This window comes from Bos taurus, chromosome 22 (assembly GCF_002263795.3).
Source record: "Bos taurus isolate L1 Dominette 01449 registration number 42190680 breed Hereford chromosome 22, ARS-UCD2.0, whole genome shotgun sequence".
NCBI classification, from domain to species: Eukaryota; Metazoa; Chordata; class Mammalia; order Artiodactyla; family Bovidae; genus Bos; species Bos taurus.
Window position 1 is genome coordinate 57,319,325 of NC_037349.1, and position 18,615 is coordinate 57,337,939.

Sequence of the window (18,615 nt, forward strand, 5' to 3'; positions counted from 1 at the left end):
TATTAGGCATTTGCTATGAATATCTAGGTTGAAGAGAATGCCCACAGCAGTCAGCTAATTAAGAAAAAACTAAATTTCTAAATCTACAATGATTCCTCATTTCAATTTTCGGCTACAACATTCCTATGGGTTATGGGTAGTTGGACCATAAAGAAAAGTCACTAACTTTTTATTACTTTATCAATCACCTCCCTATAAAAAAATAGAATGGCCACTTCACACCGTCGGGGGGCGGGGCGGGGGGGGGGGGGGGAACGACGACAGATCATGTAGACCCAACATGCAACCAATCTCAATCAGGGGCTTCCAGCTTCTCCTTAACATTCCTAGGAAATGATGAACAAGTAAACAACCGCCTAAGTGGGTAAAGGGTTTCAGGCAGGAGACACCACCAGCCTGACTGAAATGTACCACATCCTGCTTTTATTTTTATTTCGAAGGACCATGAAATAATAAGTACGGTGAAGGGTCAATGGGCAAAGAATTAACCTTAGTGCGGCAGCTTACACCAGAGGGAAGAAGCCGGAGGAGCCTGTTGGTCTTCAAAGTGCACGCCGTCACCTCCTACAAAGGGCTAGAAGCTTCCAGTGTCCATGTTTCTAAAGAACGACATCTCCTGAGGAGTGGCAAAGCCAGCTCTTCTGTATACTAAAGCCTCTCGGTATTATAAATCAGCCTCATTTACGTCAGAACTGATCGACCATTTTAAAATTTTCAAGTTGATAGTATATTTAAAAAGATAAAAGACTACAGCCCTAAATTTAGCACAAATACAAAGATCCAAAATCAGTGAGGACTGCCCCCGATCATACAAAACAAGGAGGTGTGTAAGAGCGGCGGGGTTCACTCTCTGCTCAGAAGCAGATTAACCTGCTGAAAAATAAGAAACAAACAGCTCTTGCCCCACTTGAATCTACCCAGCACGTCCAGATCCAAGTTCCCATGAAGAAGTAACTTGCTAGGCGCTAAGCACAGAACAGACACTAAATCAGCTTCCTTCAAATACACAGCAGGCATCTAACTCCACGGCTATTTCACCAACTGCTCGAAAAACAAGTGCCTGTGAAACACACCGCATCACAAGAAGGCTCCCTCCAGAAACAGACGAAAAGAAAAGGCTGCAAAAATGACTCTTGTTTTTCTGCAGGACACTGCACTTACCATGCCAACGGCTCTCTGCAGCTTTATTTACATTTTTTCTCAGCAACTTCCCCAGCCAGACAGTCCAACCAAAAGAGCCAGGGGTTCATGGGGGGAACTCATGGGCATGTGCTTCAAACTGCCAGTGCAGATTCCATTTGCCAAAACCAGACAGAGCTGTTTAAAGATGCCCTCTCTATGACCCTGCTCTGCTGAAGGTCAAGTGCACGATCACTCTGGGTAACTAAGGAAGCAAAATTGACATGTTCCTGCTGTTTCACCAGCTGCTGAAGCCGTTTGTCTAATAATATGATTAATTGTTTTTAGGGAAGATGCATTTTGCTTTTCAAAGTTCTCCCTTCACCTAGATTGCTGCCTTTGCTACATGCCACCCCTCCAACCCACACCCCAGCCCACCTTTCCTGAACACGGGGCTCAGGAGAATGTTACCATGGGGTGCAACCAACTCAGTTTTAAAACTATAAGGGGTAAAGGGAATCCTTGAAGAACTCGGAAATACCAAGGTCTGCACACAGCATTTTCAACACCGCAGTAGATTAAGTAAAGACACAGGGTCTTTACAAGTTCCTCCTTCCCTGAAAGCAAAAGGCAGCAACATAACCGTCTGCATTACATATGAAAACACCCACAGGAATAACAAGCACTGGGCTAGGCTTCCTACATCCACCCAATATGTAATAGGCACAGGAAGCGCCTCCGATTCTGGTGAGGAAGAAGGTGTAGTCAGAGCAGGTGAGTGACTGTGGAATGGCTTCGAATCTAAGCCTCTCCATTCTCCCCAAGGCCACAGAGGAAAGGGAGCTCCTGGGGTGGGGAGCTAAGAGCACTTGCCTCCGGTTTTAAGCAGAGTGAATGCTGGTCCATCACCAAAACCAAACCAAATACAAGAAAGCCTAGGGCAAGGGCAGGAAGAAGCACATGGATGTTTACTTTTATGTAGGATGGGGGCATGGGATTGAAAGAAGGAACTTTGGAAAAACTAAGTTCACACTGCCATGAATAAAGAATTTCCACACCCCAAGTTTCTATGTGTACTAACTTAAAACAATCTAATTTGAAAGAATATGCCATCCATTTTTCAGATTCTAGCACAAATCTAGGCACCCAATCAAGAGGAAAGATGATTCTCTTAAAAGAGAATCAAAGAACTAAAGTTCTAAAAAACTCAGTTCACTAAGTATAGCCAATAAACGACACATTCAAGGAAAGATTACTCCAAGGAAGTAAAAAGCTACAGACTCAACTGTTGAGGTCAACAGGTCTGATCTTCTCATCAAAAATTTTGTTCATGTCCCGTGGACTGGTGATTCTACTTTCAGGAATCCACCCTACATAAACCATCCTAAATACAGAAATAACTCTGACAGTGTGTAATCCTGTATTATTTTTCTAGGGAATATAGGAAATTCCTCTCTCAGGGGTTCAGATAAGGCAGATACTCGCAGATAAAGCAGATACTGCAGGTCTGGGTTCCCTTGGAGGAGGGCCAGGTGTCAATCAGGCTCAGACAACACCGCAGCAGCAGCAGGAGCCCCATGCCTGGCCTCGGTGGTGTGGTGTGCAGTCACAGCATCAGACCAACTCTTCTGTGAGATCTGCGTGTCGTGTCTAGCTGCAGAGCTATTTCTCCAGCCCTCTTGGTAACTCTCTCAAATAAGTTGTCCATCCATCCTCACATATATTTTAACTCAATGCTTTTTGAGAATCTTACTTCTATTTAAATTAAAAATAAACGTAACGTATGATTCGACAACTCCACTCCTGCACATATATCTGGAGAAAACTATGGTTTGAAAGGATACATGCACCCCAGTGCTCACTGCTGTGCTGTTTACAGCAGCCAAGACATGGAGACCACCTAAATGTCCATCAACAGAGGAATGGATAAAGAAGTTGTGGCACATACATCCGACGGAACTGTACTCAGCCATTAAAACAGAATGAAATAAGGCCATTTGCGGCAATATGGAGGGACCTAGAGAGTGTCACACTGAGGGAAGTCAGTCTGACAGAGGAGGAGAAATATCATATGATATTCCTTATATGTGAAATCTAAAAAGAAATGATATAAACGAATGTACTTACAAAATCAGAAAGAGACACACAGACTTAGAAAATGAACTCATGGTTGCCGGAGGGAAGGGATAGTTAAGGACTTCGGGAAGGTCATGTTTACACTGCTGTATTTAAAATGACCACCAACAACAAAAACCTTCTGTATAGCACATGGAGCTCTGCTCAGTGTCATGAGACAGCCTCACCGGGAGGCGAGTTTGGGGAAGATGAACACGTGTGTATGTATGGCTGAGTCCCTTCACTGTCCACCGGAAACTGTCACAACATGGTTAATCGGCTATCCCCCAATACAAAATGTTTTTTGTGTTTAAAAAGTTAAAAATAAAAATGTCCAGAAAATAAATAAATAATCACCGACAGCTGGTTTCTAATGTATTTGCTATTAGATTTCTTGACTGTATGTACTGTCTGACTGTACCCATGGACTGCAGCACACCAGGCCTCCCTGTCCATCACCAACTCCCGGAGCTTGCTCAAACTCATGTCCATTCAGTCAGTGATGCCATCCAACCACCTCATCCTCTGTGGTCCCCTTCTCCTCCCGCCTTCAATCTTGCCCAGCATCAGAGTCTTTTCCAAGGAGTCAGTTCTTCGCATCAGATGACCCAAGTATTGGGAATTTCAGCTTTAGCATCATTCCTTCCAATGAACACCCAGGACTGATCTCCTTTAGGATGGACTGGTTGGATCTCCTTGCAGTCCAAGGGACTCTCAAGAGTCTTTTCCAAAACCACAGTTCAAAAGCATCAATTCTTTGGTGTTTCTTTATGGTCCAACTCTCACATCCATACATGACTACTGGAAAAACTATAGCTTTGACTAGACGGACCTTTGTCGGCAAAGTAACTTCTCTGCTTTTTAATACTGTTGAGGTTTGTTATAGCTTTTCTTCCAAGGAGCAAGCGTCTTTGAATTTCACAGCTGTAGCCACTGACTGATATAGCATGGATATATTTTTTTTATCAGTGTTAATTTATATTACAGAAAAGTCAGAAATGAATGTCCCAAACTAGGAGATGGGTTAGTGAATTATGCTATGCTCCCTTGATACATAATTATGTAGCTATGAAAAATGATGGTCATACATTCCATGTAGCAATCTACAAAAAGAATGATGACCTTTAGTCTGTGAAATTAACATGAAAGTGATCAAAAGATACAAAGTTGTATGCACAGGATGATTACAACTGGATGACACTCAAAAAAGATCAAAAACTACATGTCTGTTCATTTTAAAAAGAAATCTTAACACTGAGTGCTTACTACGTTCCAGTTTTAGACAGGGGGTATTAGGGGGTGGAGAACAACAGCAAATGAGACAAAGTTCCTGCCTTTTTCTGGAAGTTACATTTCATGTGACAGGTAAACAAGTATACATTTGTCAGATGGTGTTAAGCATTACGGAGGAAAATAAAATTGAGGATAGACAATGACAGAGATAGAAGTAGAAGTGGCCATTCTATTTTTTTATAGGGAGGTGATTGATAAAGTAATAAAAAGTTAGTGACTTTTCTTTATGGTCCAACTCTCACATCCATACGTGACTAATGGAAAAACCATAGCTTTGAATAGACGGATGTTTGTCAGCAAATGTGTGTCAAATGTGTCAAAATGAAAGACATACAGTTTTCTTCTTTTTCAAAACTTTCAGAATGTTGTATCACTTTTATAGTAAAAAGAAAAAAGAAAAAAAGGAACAAACTGTTTGCAGGGAACTTCCTGGCAGTCCAGTGGCATTCTCACTGCCAAGAGTCCAGGTTCAGCGCCTGCTTGGGGAACTAAACCCCGTAAGGTAAGCAGTGTGGCCAAAACAACAGAACGACAAAAAACTGTTTCCAAAACAAAGTTACCTTCTACAACCAGCAAATATTGCTAGAATTTAGTACAATGAATCTTATTTTCCATCCAAAGTCTGCAATAACTGTGTTCTTCTTTTCTTCATTTTTAAAAGAAAAGCTTCTACCCATTCAAGAAAGAACAAGGAAAGCTTTTCCATCTTTTTTGGTAAGATGAAATATAAAAACATACTGTACTATAAGATAACTTATGAAAGAAATCAAAGATGACACCAACACGGAGAGATAGACCATGTTCTTGGATTGGAAGCGATCAATATTGTCAAAATGACTATACTACCCAAAGTAATCTACAGGTTCAATGCAATCCCTATCAAATCACCAGTAGCATTTTTCACATAATTAGACAAAAAAATTTTACAGTTTGTTATTAAACAGAAAAGACTCCAGGTTGCTAAAGTAATCTTGAGAAAGAAAAACAGAGATGGAGGAATCAAGCCTCCTGACTTCAGACTGTATTACAAAGCTACAGTAATCAAATATAGTATGGTACTGGCACAAAAACAGAAATACAGATCAATGGCACAGGAAACAAAGTTCAGAGATAAACCCACTCTCTGGCACCCATGGTCATCTAATCTACGACAGAGGAGGCAAAAAGAAACAATGCAGAAAATACTGTACCTTGCCAATAAGTGATGCTGAGAAAACTGGTCAGCTGCATATAGAAGATGAAATTAGAACATTCTCTAACACCTTACAAAAAAATAAACTCAAAATGGATTACAGACCTAAATGTAAGACCAGACACTGTAGAACTCAGAATCTACCTGTGCAGAAAACTCTCACACGAGTCGCGGCAGGACCTTCTGGATGCTCCTCCTAGAGGAACGAAAATAAAAACAAGATGGGACCTGATTAAACGTAAAAGTTACTGCCCAGCAAAGGAAACCACAGACAAGAAGAAAAGACAACCCACAGAAGGGGACAAAACATGTGCAAACAAAGTGACCAACAAGGGATTATTCTTCAACATATAAAAACAACTCAAGCAGCTCAATATCAAAAACAACTCCATCAAAAAAAATGGACACAAGAAATGGACATTTCTTCAAAGAAGACACACAGATGGCCAAAAAGCTCCTGAAAAGATGTTTAATATCACTAATTATTAGAGAAATGTAAATCAAAACTACAATGAGGTGTCACCTGATACCAGTCAGAACAGCCACCATCAAAAAACCTACAAAGAATAGATGCCGGAGAGGACGTGGAGAAAAGGGAACCCTCCTACACTGTTGGCAAGAAGGCAAACCTGTGCGGCCACTATGGAGAACAATATGGAGGTTCCTTAGAAAACTGACAATAGTTACTGTATGACTCAACAATCCCACTCCTAGGTATATATCCAGAATAAAACAAAATTTCAAAAGGTACATGCACCTCAATGTTCACCTCAGCGATATTTACAACAGACAGGACATGGAAGCAACATAAATGTGCATCCACAGCAGAAAGGATAAAGAAGGTGCGGGACACACTGCTGCCGTTCAGTCACTAAGTCTTGTCTGACACTTTTGCAGCCCCATGGATTGCAGACCACCAGGTTCCGCTGTTCATGGGATTTCCCAGACAAGAATACTGGAGTGGGAAGGAATCTTCCTGACCCAGGGATCAAACCTGCATCTCCTGCACTGGCAGGCAGATTCTTTACCATTGAGCCAACAGGAAAGCCCACAATGAACTGGACTGAACTGAAGTCAGTCAAATGTATCACTCACGCTGCTGCTAAGTCGCTTCAGTCGTGTCCAGCTCTGTGCGACCCCACAGACGGCAGCCCACCAGGCTCCCCCGTTCCTGGGATTCTCCAGGCAAGGACACTGGAGTGGGTTGCCATTTCCTTCTCCAATGCCTATGCAGAATCAAATTTTTTAAAAAAAATGATACAAATGAACTTACCTACAAAACAGAAACAGACTTAGTTATTGAAAACAGACTTACGGTTATTAAGCGGGAAAGTGGAGAGAGGGATAAACCTGGAGATTGGGACCGACACATACACATTATTTACACATAAAAGAGATACAAAATAGGTAACAGTAAGGAGCTGCTGTATAGGTCCTACTCGATACTCTGTAACGACCAATATGGGGGAAAAAATCTATATGTATATATATAGCTGATTCACTTTGCTGTGAAGCAGAACTAACACAGCATTGTACGTCAACTATACTCCAATAAAAAGTTTTAAAAGCTGCTGTAAAAAAATACTCCTCAATCTCCTTACCTATTAAAGAACTGCTACTGAAGTTTAACGAGGCTCTGTGTTTCTGTAACTATGATCTAAATGGAATTATCTCAGTGGGCAGCCAGGACCCTGGAAACATCTCACTCTGCCGGCTCCTGTTTGGGTGCCTTTGGGTAAGTCCTGTACTTGTTCTAAGACTGTCTACTTATTTGAGGTTAATATCACTTTCCTCACAGATACTGGGAGGATTAAATGAGGCAATAAATATAAATGCAATGTAGTATAATAAAAAAACCCCCAGCATTTCTATTACAAGTTTCTTGAGGAAATCAAGTGCAGTGTTAAAACTACAATCCTCAGTAAAATGCTATTTTTCCCTATGTAAGATGTTTAGGATTTTCTGTATTTTATGTTTTGGCAGACAAAAAGGTTTCAAACCCTCCAGTCCTGCGACCAATGAACAAATATGGTCTCCAAAGTCTTTTGAAAGTTTCAGATACTAAACGTATACACCTCAAATGCAGTGAGGTTTTAAGAAAGGAGACATTTTCTGGTATAGATCATCACCGTTCTCTTCTGAGACAGCAGAGGGAATTATTTTGACAAGACGCTTCTCCACACTGCAGCTCTTCTACAAAGACAACACACGTCCTCACCTTCTGATCACCTCTTTTCCTCTTGCACCACTTATTCTAACACTAATCTTATTCCAAATCCCAAAACGCTTCTTCTTCTTACTACTCTTAAGTCACAGGTTATTTAAGTACATACAACCATCCGAATTCTCCGTTCTATCTTCTGCGACAGCTGCGCCTAAGCACTTACATAATATACTGCCTTCATGATAAACTGCCTTCCTTTTATTTCTGTTGAATATAGTTACTGTACTATATTAATGTTTTTTTTAAAGTTATTTGTATATGAATTGTTGTATTTCCTCTTAACATCATGCTGGTGTAATAAAAGGTTGACTTTAAAATACTGCAATAAACAGAGGGGGCTGAGTTGGAAAGAAATGAAAACCCCAAGGAGGAAGAGTCCCACAGTATGTCCTCAATGAATGCTTGCTGAATTAACAACTGAGCTGATCACTGACCCAGCTACTTTTTGCATATAAGAATGCATGATTAAGAAAAAAAACTTTAAAAAGGAAAAGAATCAACTTGGAAAATAAAATTCCAACCAGGTAGCTTTTTAAAAAATTTGCTTAAGTACAGTTGATTTACAGTGTTAATTTCTGCAACACAGCAGTGATTCGGCTACACATATATGCTCTTTTTCATATTCTTTTCACCACGATTTATCATAGGATACTGGTGTATTTCCCTGTGCTATACCACAGAACCATGTTATTTATGCATCCGACATATAACACTGCACCTTCTAGTCCCAAACTCCCTACCCTCCCCTCCCCTCCCCCGGCAACCGCAGGTCTGTTCTCCATGTCTGAATCCGTTTCAGTTTTGTAGACAAGCTCGTGTCTGTCCTATGTTAGAATTCACATAAAGTAATGGCACCCTGTGTTTCTGACTTATGTCGCTTACTGTGGTCATCTCTAGGGCCATCCAGCTTGCTACAGACGGTGTATTTCACTCTATTTTATGGTTCACATTTCACAGTATACAGGCACCACATCTTTAGCCATTCATCTTCAGTGGGCACTGAGCTCACTTCCATGGCTTGGCTACCATAAACAGGGTTACTATGAACAGTGAGGTGTATGTATCTTTTCACATTAAAGTTCTGTCTGCCACTTAGATAGCTTTTAATTCAGCAATTCTGCTTCCAGCCTAGAGAAATATACCCACAAGTGAGTCCAGAAGGCAACAAAGACAAAGATGTCTGCTGCAGCACTATTTATGTTTGAGAAACTGTGGAAGCAACTTAAGTGTGCTTCTAAGAAGAGGGGCTAAAAAAAAATACAGCTGTAACTTATGTAAACAATATGATAGTAAAAGAATTATGTATATCACTGTTGACAGTTAAAGCAATCTGTAGAAAAATAAATCTATCTAGTCTGATTCCATTTACATTAAATTTAAAAAATCTATATATTTCTAGTTACGTAACACACGAACATAAATACTTGGGGAAATGTCTGGAAAGTACCAGACCAAACTGAAAATAAACAAATTTCAAACACCCAGGGCTTCGGGTTCAAGATGGCAGAGTGGGAGGATGTGCGCTCGCCTCCTGCGAGAGCACCACAAGCGCAGCTAGCTGTTGAGCAGCCCCTGACGGGGGGCACTGGAACCCACCAAAAAAGGTGCCCCACATCCAAAGACAAAGAAGAAGCCGCAGCAAAGAAGCAAGGAGGGTGCGAGCATGTTAAAAACCAAATCCCATACCCGCCGGGTGGCCGGCCCACAGACTGGAGAGTGATGATACCAAGGAACTCCTCCCACTGTTGTAGAGGCTCTGAGCCCCACGTCAGGCTTCCCAGCCTGGGGCTCCAAAAAAGGGACTGGGAATCCCCAGGGAATCTGACTCTGAAGGCTACTGGGATTTGATTACAGGACTTACACAGGACTGGGGGAAACAAGACCCAGGGGAAAGGAGCAGTGACCCCACAGGAGACTGAACCAGACCTACCTCCTAGTGTTGGAGGGCCTCCTGTGCAGGCGCGGGTCACAGGGGCTCGCCATGGGGGAGGGAGCACTGGCAGCAGCAGGCGGGGAAGGGGCCCCTTGGTGTGAAGCCCTCTTGGAGGTTGCCACTAACCATACCATAGAGCCCACAGACCCAGGGCTGGGCTGCTTCAGGCTAAACAACTACCACCACCCTTATGGCAGAAAGCGAAGAAGAACTAAAGGGGCTCTTAATGAAAGGGAAAGAGGAGAGCTGGAAACGGCTGGCTTAAAACTCAACATTCAAAAAACTAAGATCATGGCATCCGGTCCCATCACTTCATGGCAAACAGACGGGGAAACAGTGGAAACAGAGACAGCCTTTATTTTCTTGGACTCCAAAATCACTGCAGATGGTGACTGCAGCCATGAAATTAAGACGCTTGCTCCTTGGAAGGAAATCTATGACCAACCTAGACAACATATTCAAAAGCAGAGACATTACTTTGCCGCCAAAGGTCTGTCTAGTCAAGGCTATGGTTTTTCCAGTAGTCATGTATGGATGTGAGAGTTGGGACTATAAAGAAAGCTGAGCACTGAAGAATTGATGCTTTTGAACTGTGGTGTTGGAGAAGACTCTTGAGAGACCCTTGGGTTACAAGGAGATCCAACTAGTCCATCCTAAAGGAGATCAGTCCTGAATATTCATTGGAAGGACTGATGCTGAAGCTGAAACACCAATAGTATGGCCACCTGACACGAAGAACTGACTCACTGGAAAAGACCCTGATGCTGGGAAAGATTGAGGGCAGGAGAAGGGGATGACAGAGAATGAGATGGTTGGACGGCACCACCAACTGGATGGATATGAGTGTGAGCAAGCTCCGGGAGTTGGTGATGGACAGGGAGGCCTGGTGTGCTGCGGAGCGTGGGGTCGCAGAGAGTCGGACACAACTGAGCGACTGAACTGACTGAAGCTACCAACAGGGAGGGGGATGACTCCATCCGTCGGCTGACACAGGATTAAAGCTTCACTGGCACAGCCCTGTCACCAGAGCAGACACAGTGTTCCCCCGTTCCTCCCATCTGGAACTTTACACAAACCCCTCCATCAGAGGGCAGACAGAAGAAGCAAGAAGAACTGCAATCCTACAATGGCTAGAGCAAAAATCACATTACAGAAAGTTAATCAGGATGAAAAAGCAAAAAGTTATGTCCCTGATGAAGGGGCAAGATAAAACCCCAGAAAAACAACCAAATAAAGTGGAGATAGGCAATTTTCCAGAAGAAGAATTCAGAATAATAATAGTGAAGATGATCCAGATCTCAGGAAAACAATAGAGAAGATGCAAGAAATATTTACCAAAAACCTACAAGAACTAACGAACAAACAGATGAATAAAATACTAGAAGAGATCAACAGCAGGATAACCAAGGCAGAAGAGTGGATATATGGCCTGGAGGACAGAGTGGTGGAGATCACTGCAGCAGAACAGAATGCAGAAGAACAAACGAAAGGGGGAAAAGAAGACAGCTGAAGAGAGCTCTGAGACAACATTAAAGGCACCAACATTCGCATTACAGGGATCCCAGAAGGAAGAGGGAGAGAAAGGCCCCGAGAAAACAGTTAAAGAGTTAATAGCTGAAAACTTCCCTCACATGGAAAAAGCAACAGTCAACCAAGTCCAGGAAGTAAGGGAGTCCCAGGCAGAATAAGCTCAAGGAGGAGCACACTGAGGCACACAGGAATCAAACTGACAAAAATTAAAGACAAAGATGAAAGACCAAAAGCAACAAGGGAAAGCAGCAAATGGCACACAAGGGAGCTCCACAGTGTTATCAGCTGCCTTCCCAACAGAGGCTCTACAAGCCAGAAGGGACGGCAAGACATACGGAGTGTGTCTGTATCTACGTATAAAGGGATCAAAGAGAAGAACCTACAACCAAGAATACTCTACCCAGCAAGATTCTCACTCAGATTTGATGGAGAAATCAAAAGCTTTCCAGAGAAGCAAAAGTTAAGAGAGAATTCCGCACCACCAAACCAGCTCTACGACAAATACTAAAGGAACTTCTCTAAGCAGGAAACACAAGGGAAAGACCTACACAAAATAAACCCAAAACTATTAGGAAAATGGTAAAAGGGACATACATATCACTAATTACTTTAAATATAACTGGAGTAAATGCATGAACCAGAAGACAAAGACTGGCTGGGGAGAGAAAAACACGTTCATGTCTGCACTTTCCCTTATCACACCACTCTACTTAACACCCCAAATTCTATGTATTTATTTTGTTAGGTTATTCATGGCTTGCAAGTGTAGTGACCTTTCATGTTTTATTTGGCTACTGACTGTGAAAACTGATTAACATCTTCCACTATTGTGATTTTTACTTAATACGATAATTGTATCATGACTGGTCAACAGAAAATAAAAGAATTCTTTATCACTAAAACTATCATTTTTTCTGGAACTCTCTTGCTTTTTTGATGATCCAGTGGATGTTGGCAATTTCATCTCTGGTTCCTCTGCCTTTTCTAAAACTAGCTTGAACACAGTTCATGTATTGATGAAGCCTGGCTTGGAGAATTTTAGCATTACTTTGCTAGTGTGTGAGATGGGTGCAATCGTGCAGCAGTTTGATCCTTCTTTGGCATTGCCTTTCTTTGGGATTGGAATGAAAACTGACCTTCTCCAGTCCTGTGGCCACTGCTGAGTTTTCCAAATTTGCTGGCATATTGAGTGCAACACTTTCACAGCATCATCTTTCAGGATTTGAAATAGCTCCACTGGAATTCCATTACCTCCACTAGCTTTGTTCGTAGTGATGCTTTCTAAGGCCCACTTGACTTCACATTCCAGGATGTCTGGCTCTAGGTCAGTGATCACACCATGGTGGTTATCTGGGTCGTGAAGATCTTTTTTGTACAGTTCTTCTGTGTATTCTTGCCACCTCTTCTTAATATCTTCTGCTTCTGTTAGGTCCATACCATTTCTGTCCTTTATCGAGCCCATCTTTGCATAAAATGTTCCCTTGGTATCTCTAATTTTCTTGAAGAGATCTCTAGTCTTTCCCATTCTCATGCGAAGACTTGACTCATTGGAAAAGACTCTGATGCTGGGAGGGATTGGGGGCAGGAGGAGAAGGGGACAACAGAGGATGAGATGGCTGGATGGCATCACCGACTCGATGGGCATGAGTTTGAATGAACTCTGGGAGTTGGTGATGGACAGGGAGGCCTGGTGTGCTGCAATTCATGGGGTTGCAAAGAGTCGGACAAGACTGAGCGACTGAACTGAAAACTATCATTTAACAGAAAACCTGTAACCACTTTTTAAAATCCAAATGTATATCAGAATTATCTTGGAATTTTTTGAAAAAAAAAAACAAAAAACACAAATGGCCCAGATATTGCTTTTGTTTTCACCAAAGCTCAGGAAAAAAACAAAACAACAACCCAAAATTGGTTATCATACAGACCAGATTTTATTATATTGTGATTAAGTTAAAATAACAACAACAACAAAAAGAAAATTATAAATGTGAAGCCTAGCAGCTATAAAATTTCTAGAGAAAATGCAGGAGAAAATCTTTATGACCCTGGGTTAGGTAAAGATTTTTAGATACAACATCAAAAGCATGACTTACAATATTAAAAAGAGATAAATTAGACTTCATCAAAATAAAAAAAAGATTCTGCTCTTCAAGAGACACTGCTAAAAGAATGAAAAGTCACCGATTGGGAGAAAATATTTGGAAACCACTTATCTAATAGAGAACATATATCTAGAATATATAAAGAACTGTCAAACTCAAGAGTAAGAAAGCAAACAACTCAACAGCAAAGAAAAAAGTCAAAAGATTTGAACGGGTACTTCATCAAAGATGTAATATGAATGACATAAGCACATGTAAAGTTGTAAAAAACAACTCTCCGGTAAAATCAATCAAGAAAAAAGGGGAGATGACACAAATAATATAATCTTAGGAATGAAAATAAGCTATAACTAGAGATGCTTCAAACATTAAAAATATAAAACACAGTTATTCTGAGTAGCTATATGCCAATAAATGTGAAAACTTGAAGTCAAATTCTTAGGAAAACATAACTTACTAAAACTGAAAGTCAATTACCAAAAAAAAAATCTGAATAGCCTTTTAACTATTAAAGAAATTAAATCAGTAGTTTAAAACCTTTCTAAGCCCTGGCAGTTTTACTGATGAGTTCTATAAGCATTCAAGGACCAAATAATTTAAATTTTACATCAATTATTACAGAAAGTAGAAATGGAGGGGCTCTCCTTCCAACTCATTTTATGAAGCTAGCATAACCCTGATTACAAAACTTAAGAACATTTAAAGTCAGTCTTCTCGTGAACACAGATGGAAAATTCCTACACAAATAATTAGCAAACTGAACTTAAAATGCATGTGTGAATCATGATTAGATTGGGATTAACCCCATAATCTGTAGCATGCAGCATGGCATGCTATAGTCCAGTCTCAAGAAATGGACACAACTTAGCAACTGAATAACAAAAACCCCAGAATCAAGATGAGCTTAACTGATTAAAAGAGAGATATCACATTTTAGTATATTTTTTAAAAAGTGATTAAAAACCCAACATCTGCTGAATCTGAGTTTTTTCTAACCAGGCATGGAAGAGAAGGCCTTGCTGAAAGCATCCCTGTAAGACAAGGGACAAGACAGCACTGCTGCTCCCAGCGCTTCTGTTACACTCTGTGCTGGAGATTCTGGCCAGGACAGAAAGGCAAGACAAAAACATAAGGACTGAAAAAAAAAATTAAAATGAACATATAGTGAAACCATTAGAATTAACAGAGATAGAACTCTCCCAGAGTTATGAAAATAAAAACAAAAAATTTTAAAATGAGACCTTATTAAACCTAAAAGCCTTTGCATAGCAAAATCATAAACAAAAACAACCCACAGAACAGGAAAAAACATCTGCAAACCATGTGACCCATAAGACATTAATCTCCAAAATTTACAAACAGCTATGAGGCTCAATATAAAAAAAAAACAAGCACAATGAAAAAGCTGCCAGAAGACCTAAACAGACATTTCTCCAAAGACATACCAATGGCTAAGGTGCATGTGAAAAGATGTTCAGTCCCATTAATTATTAGAGAAATGGAAATGAAAACTATAACGAGGTACCACCGCACACAGGTCAGAAGGCAGAGGGTGTGGAGAAAAGGGAACCCTCCCGCACTGCTGGTAGGACTGTAAATAGATACAGCCACTATGGAGAACAGTATGGAGACTGCTTAAAAAACTGGGAATAAACCCAGCCTGTGACCCCACAGTCCCACTACTGGGCATGCACCATGATAAAACCACAGCGGGAAAGACACGCGCAGCCCTATGCTCGAAGCAGCGCCACTCACTACAGCAGGACACGGGGGCAACCTGAGTGTCCATCGGCAGGTGGGCAGATCAAGAGCACGCGCCACATGTACAGGGTGGAGTATTACTAAGCCAGCAAAAGGCGCTGGAGTCAGTTCTAGGGAGGTGGGTGAACCTGGAGCCTGTTTATACAGAGTGAAGTAAGTCACAGAGAAAAGCAAGTGTCATATATGAATGCATACACAGGAATCTGGCAAGATGGTGCTGATAAACAGACTGGTGGACGTGTGGGGGACGGCGCGGGGAAGGAGAGGATGGGACGAAAGGAGAGTAGCATGGAAACATACACACTGCCATGTGTAACACAGCCAGCCAGGGATGTGCTGTATGACACAGGGAGCTCAAATCGGTGCTCTGCGACAACCTGGAGGGGTAAGATGCAGTCGGGGTGGGAGGCGGGAGTGTTGGGGGCCAGAGTGAGGTACTCCGCCCATGGCAAAGGTCATGAGGAAGGAGGCTCGACATACGCAAAGGCGGGATCGAGCCTCAGGAGTCCCGCTGGAAATCCTCGAGCATCTACCCCCATAACCTGAGCCTGCCTACTTTACTACTTTGTGCTCTTACCTACACCTCTGACTTTACGGGGGGCTGTCCCCCACCACCTCTTTCGGAGAAGGAGTTAACCTAGAGCTCCAGTCAATAAAAACTCTTGGGTGTGACAAGAGTGTTTTAACCTACAAACTCCTCTGAAGGTTCTCTAGCCTGCCTGACAGGCTCGTCCGGCCACATGTGATTGCTCACAGCCTCCCAACCGTGAGAGGCACAAGATGCTTTAAACCCTCTAAAAACAGGTTCTTCAGAGAAGTTAGAAAACTATAAGTATAGTGGGCTAATTAGAAATTGTGTTGGTGAAGGGTTTTTCATTTGTTGAGCCAATGTTTGTTGCTAAGTCTCCATATCCCCTGCCCTTACACACATTAATGAATATATAGAAGGAATAAGTATTAACCTTTGATATTAATCATGTTAGACCTTAGGCTAAGTAAATTCTTTCCTTAACTAAAACCCACTACACCCTCACCCTGTAGGAATGTAACTTTATTTGGGTGGCGTCTGTTTTGAGACTAATCAGCCCTGGAGAAATAAGTGTCCTGACTGACTGACCGCTATCACAAGGAGAGGGTCATAAATTGTCAGCAGGCCCCCCTGGCCAGAAGATGATGTAACACCCCTAAGACCTCTGTATACATTTGTATGAAGCACCTGACTTTGATAAAAGTCAGGACTGCTGTCCCCACGTGACTTTTGTATAACATCTCAGTGTATAAAAACAGACTCTGGAAAATAAAGAATTGGGATCAGTTTCTCGAAATACTGGTCTCCCCATGTCTCTCTCTCCCTCTGGCTGAGTCTCCATCTGGAGCGCGGAACCCACCAAGCTTACTAATTTTGCCTGGGCTTCTAAGATCCGACCGGGGAGGCCTCAGTGTCTCCTCTCCTTCGGGAGAACGGAAGGACGCCTGCGGCCTACGTAAGTGGTGCAAGCTTCTTGTCTTGAAGTTTTATTGGTCTCCCGCGTAAACCAAGCCACTCAGCCTCTTTTCTCCACTGAATTTTCCTACTGAGCTATCCTCATCCTATTACTCTTTATATCTTTGATAAAATATTTAAATAAATAAATAGGTCGCCGACGCCGTCCCCGCTTCGAATACCCTGGATCAGCCGGGGCAGGACCCCGGCAAGGTCCAAGAGGGAGGGGACACATGTACACCGATGACTGAGTCATGTTGATATATGGCAAAAGCCAACATAGTATTGTAAAGCAATTATCCTTCAATTAAAAATAAATATTTTTAATTTAAAAAATTTCAAAAGAACTACAATGAGGTATCACCTCACATCAGTCAAAATGGCCATGATTAAAAGTCTATAAACAGTAAATGTTGGAGCAAGTGTGGAGAAAAGGGAACCCTCCTGCACTGTTGGTGGGAATGTAAATTAATATAACCATTGGGGAGAACTGTATGGAAGTTCCTAAAAAAAAAAAAGAGCTAACATATGATTCAGCAACTCCACTCCTGCACATATATCTGCAGAAAACTATGGTTTGAAAGGATCCATGCACCCCAATGCTCAGTGCAGTGCTGTTTACAATAGTCAAGACATGGAGACCACCTAAATGTCCATCAACAGAGGAATGGATAAAGAAGGTGTGGCACATACATCCAATGGAGCATTACTCACCCATTAAATAGAATGAAATAATGCCATTTGGAAGAAAAGCTACGACCAACCTGCTGCTGCTGCTGCTAAGTCACTTCAGTTGTGTCCGACTCTGTGCGACCCCAGAGACGGCAGCCCACCAGGCTCCCCCGTCCCTGGGATTCTCCAGGCAAGAACACTGGAGTGGGTTGCCATTTCCTCCTCCAATGCATGAAAGTGAAAAGTGAAAGTGAAGTCGCTCAGTCGTCTCCTACTCTTAGCGACCCCTTGGACTGCAGCCCACCAGGCTCCTCCGTCCATGGGACTTTCCAGGCAAGAGTACTGGAGTGGGGTGCGATTGCCTTCTCCGATGACCAACCTAGACAGCAATAAATAGACAGCAGAGACATTACTTCGCCAACAAAAGTCCATCTAGTCAAAGGTATGGTTTTTCCAGTAGTCATGTATGGACATGAGAGTTGGACTATAAAGAAAGCTGAGTGCCAAAGAATTGATGCTTTTGAACTGTGGTGTTGGAGAAAACTCTTGAGAGTTCCTTAGACTACAAGCAGATCCAACCAGTCCATCCTAAAGGAGATCAGTTCTGAATATTCATTGGAAGGACTGATGCTGAAGCTGAAACTTCAATACTCTGGCTCTCTGATGCAAAGAACTGACTCTTTGGAAAAGAACCTGATGCTGGGAAAGATTGAGCCCCGGAGGAGGAGACGACAGAGGCTGAGATGGCTGGATGGCATCACCGCCTTGATGGACACAATTTTGAGCTCCGGGAGTTGGTGATGGACAGGGAAGCCTGGCATGCTGCAGTCCGTGGGGTCACAAAGAGTGAGACACGACTGAGCGGCTGAACTGAACTGATGCCATTTGCAGCAACGTGGATGGACCTAGAGATTCCCACACTAAGTGAGGTCAGAGAAGACGGCCATAATATAACGGCCAAAGTTTAAGAAAAAGGGTCCAAATGAGCTAGTTTACAGAACAGAAACAGACTCACGGCCTCAGACAGCAAACTTATGGTTTACCCAGGGAAAAGGTGGGGCGGGGAATACACTGGGAGCCTGGGACTGACAGGTACATACCACTATATTTCAAATAGACAGTCAACAAGTATCTACTATATAGAACAGGGAACTTGGCTCAATATTCTGTAATAACCTAAATGGGAAA

The 18,615-nt window shown here is 42.1% G+C and overlaps 1 protein-coding gene across 12 annotated transcripts in view; it reads right to left on the bottom strand.

The window, feature by feature from the left end:
- NR2C2 (nuclear receptor subfamily 2 group C member 2) overlaps positions 1-18,615 on the bottom strand; it is a 115,032-nt gene that overhangs the window by 64,133 nt on the left and 32,284 nt on the right. For 3 of the 12 annotated variants that reach the window (XM_024982466.2, XM_059879505.1, XM_024982467.2), the window contains exon 2: positions 5,864-5,915. The exons of 8 other annotated variants lie outside the window; for them this stretch is intronic. The gene's annotated coding sequence lies outside the window, so the exon portion shown is untranslated. One more of the 12 variants, XM_024982469.2, reaches the window with a different exon arrangement.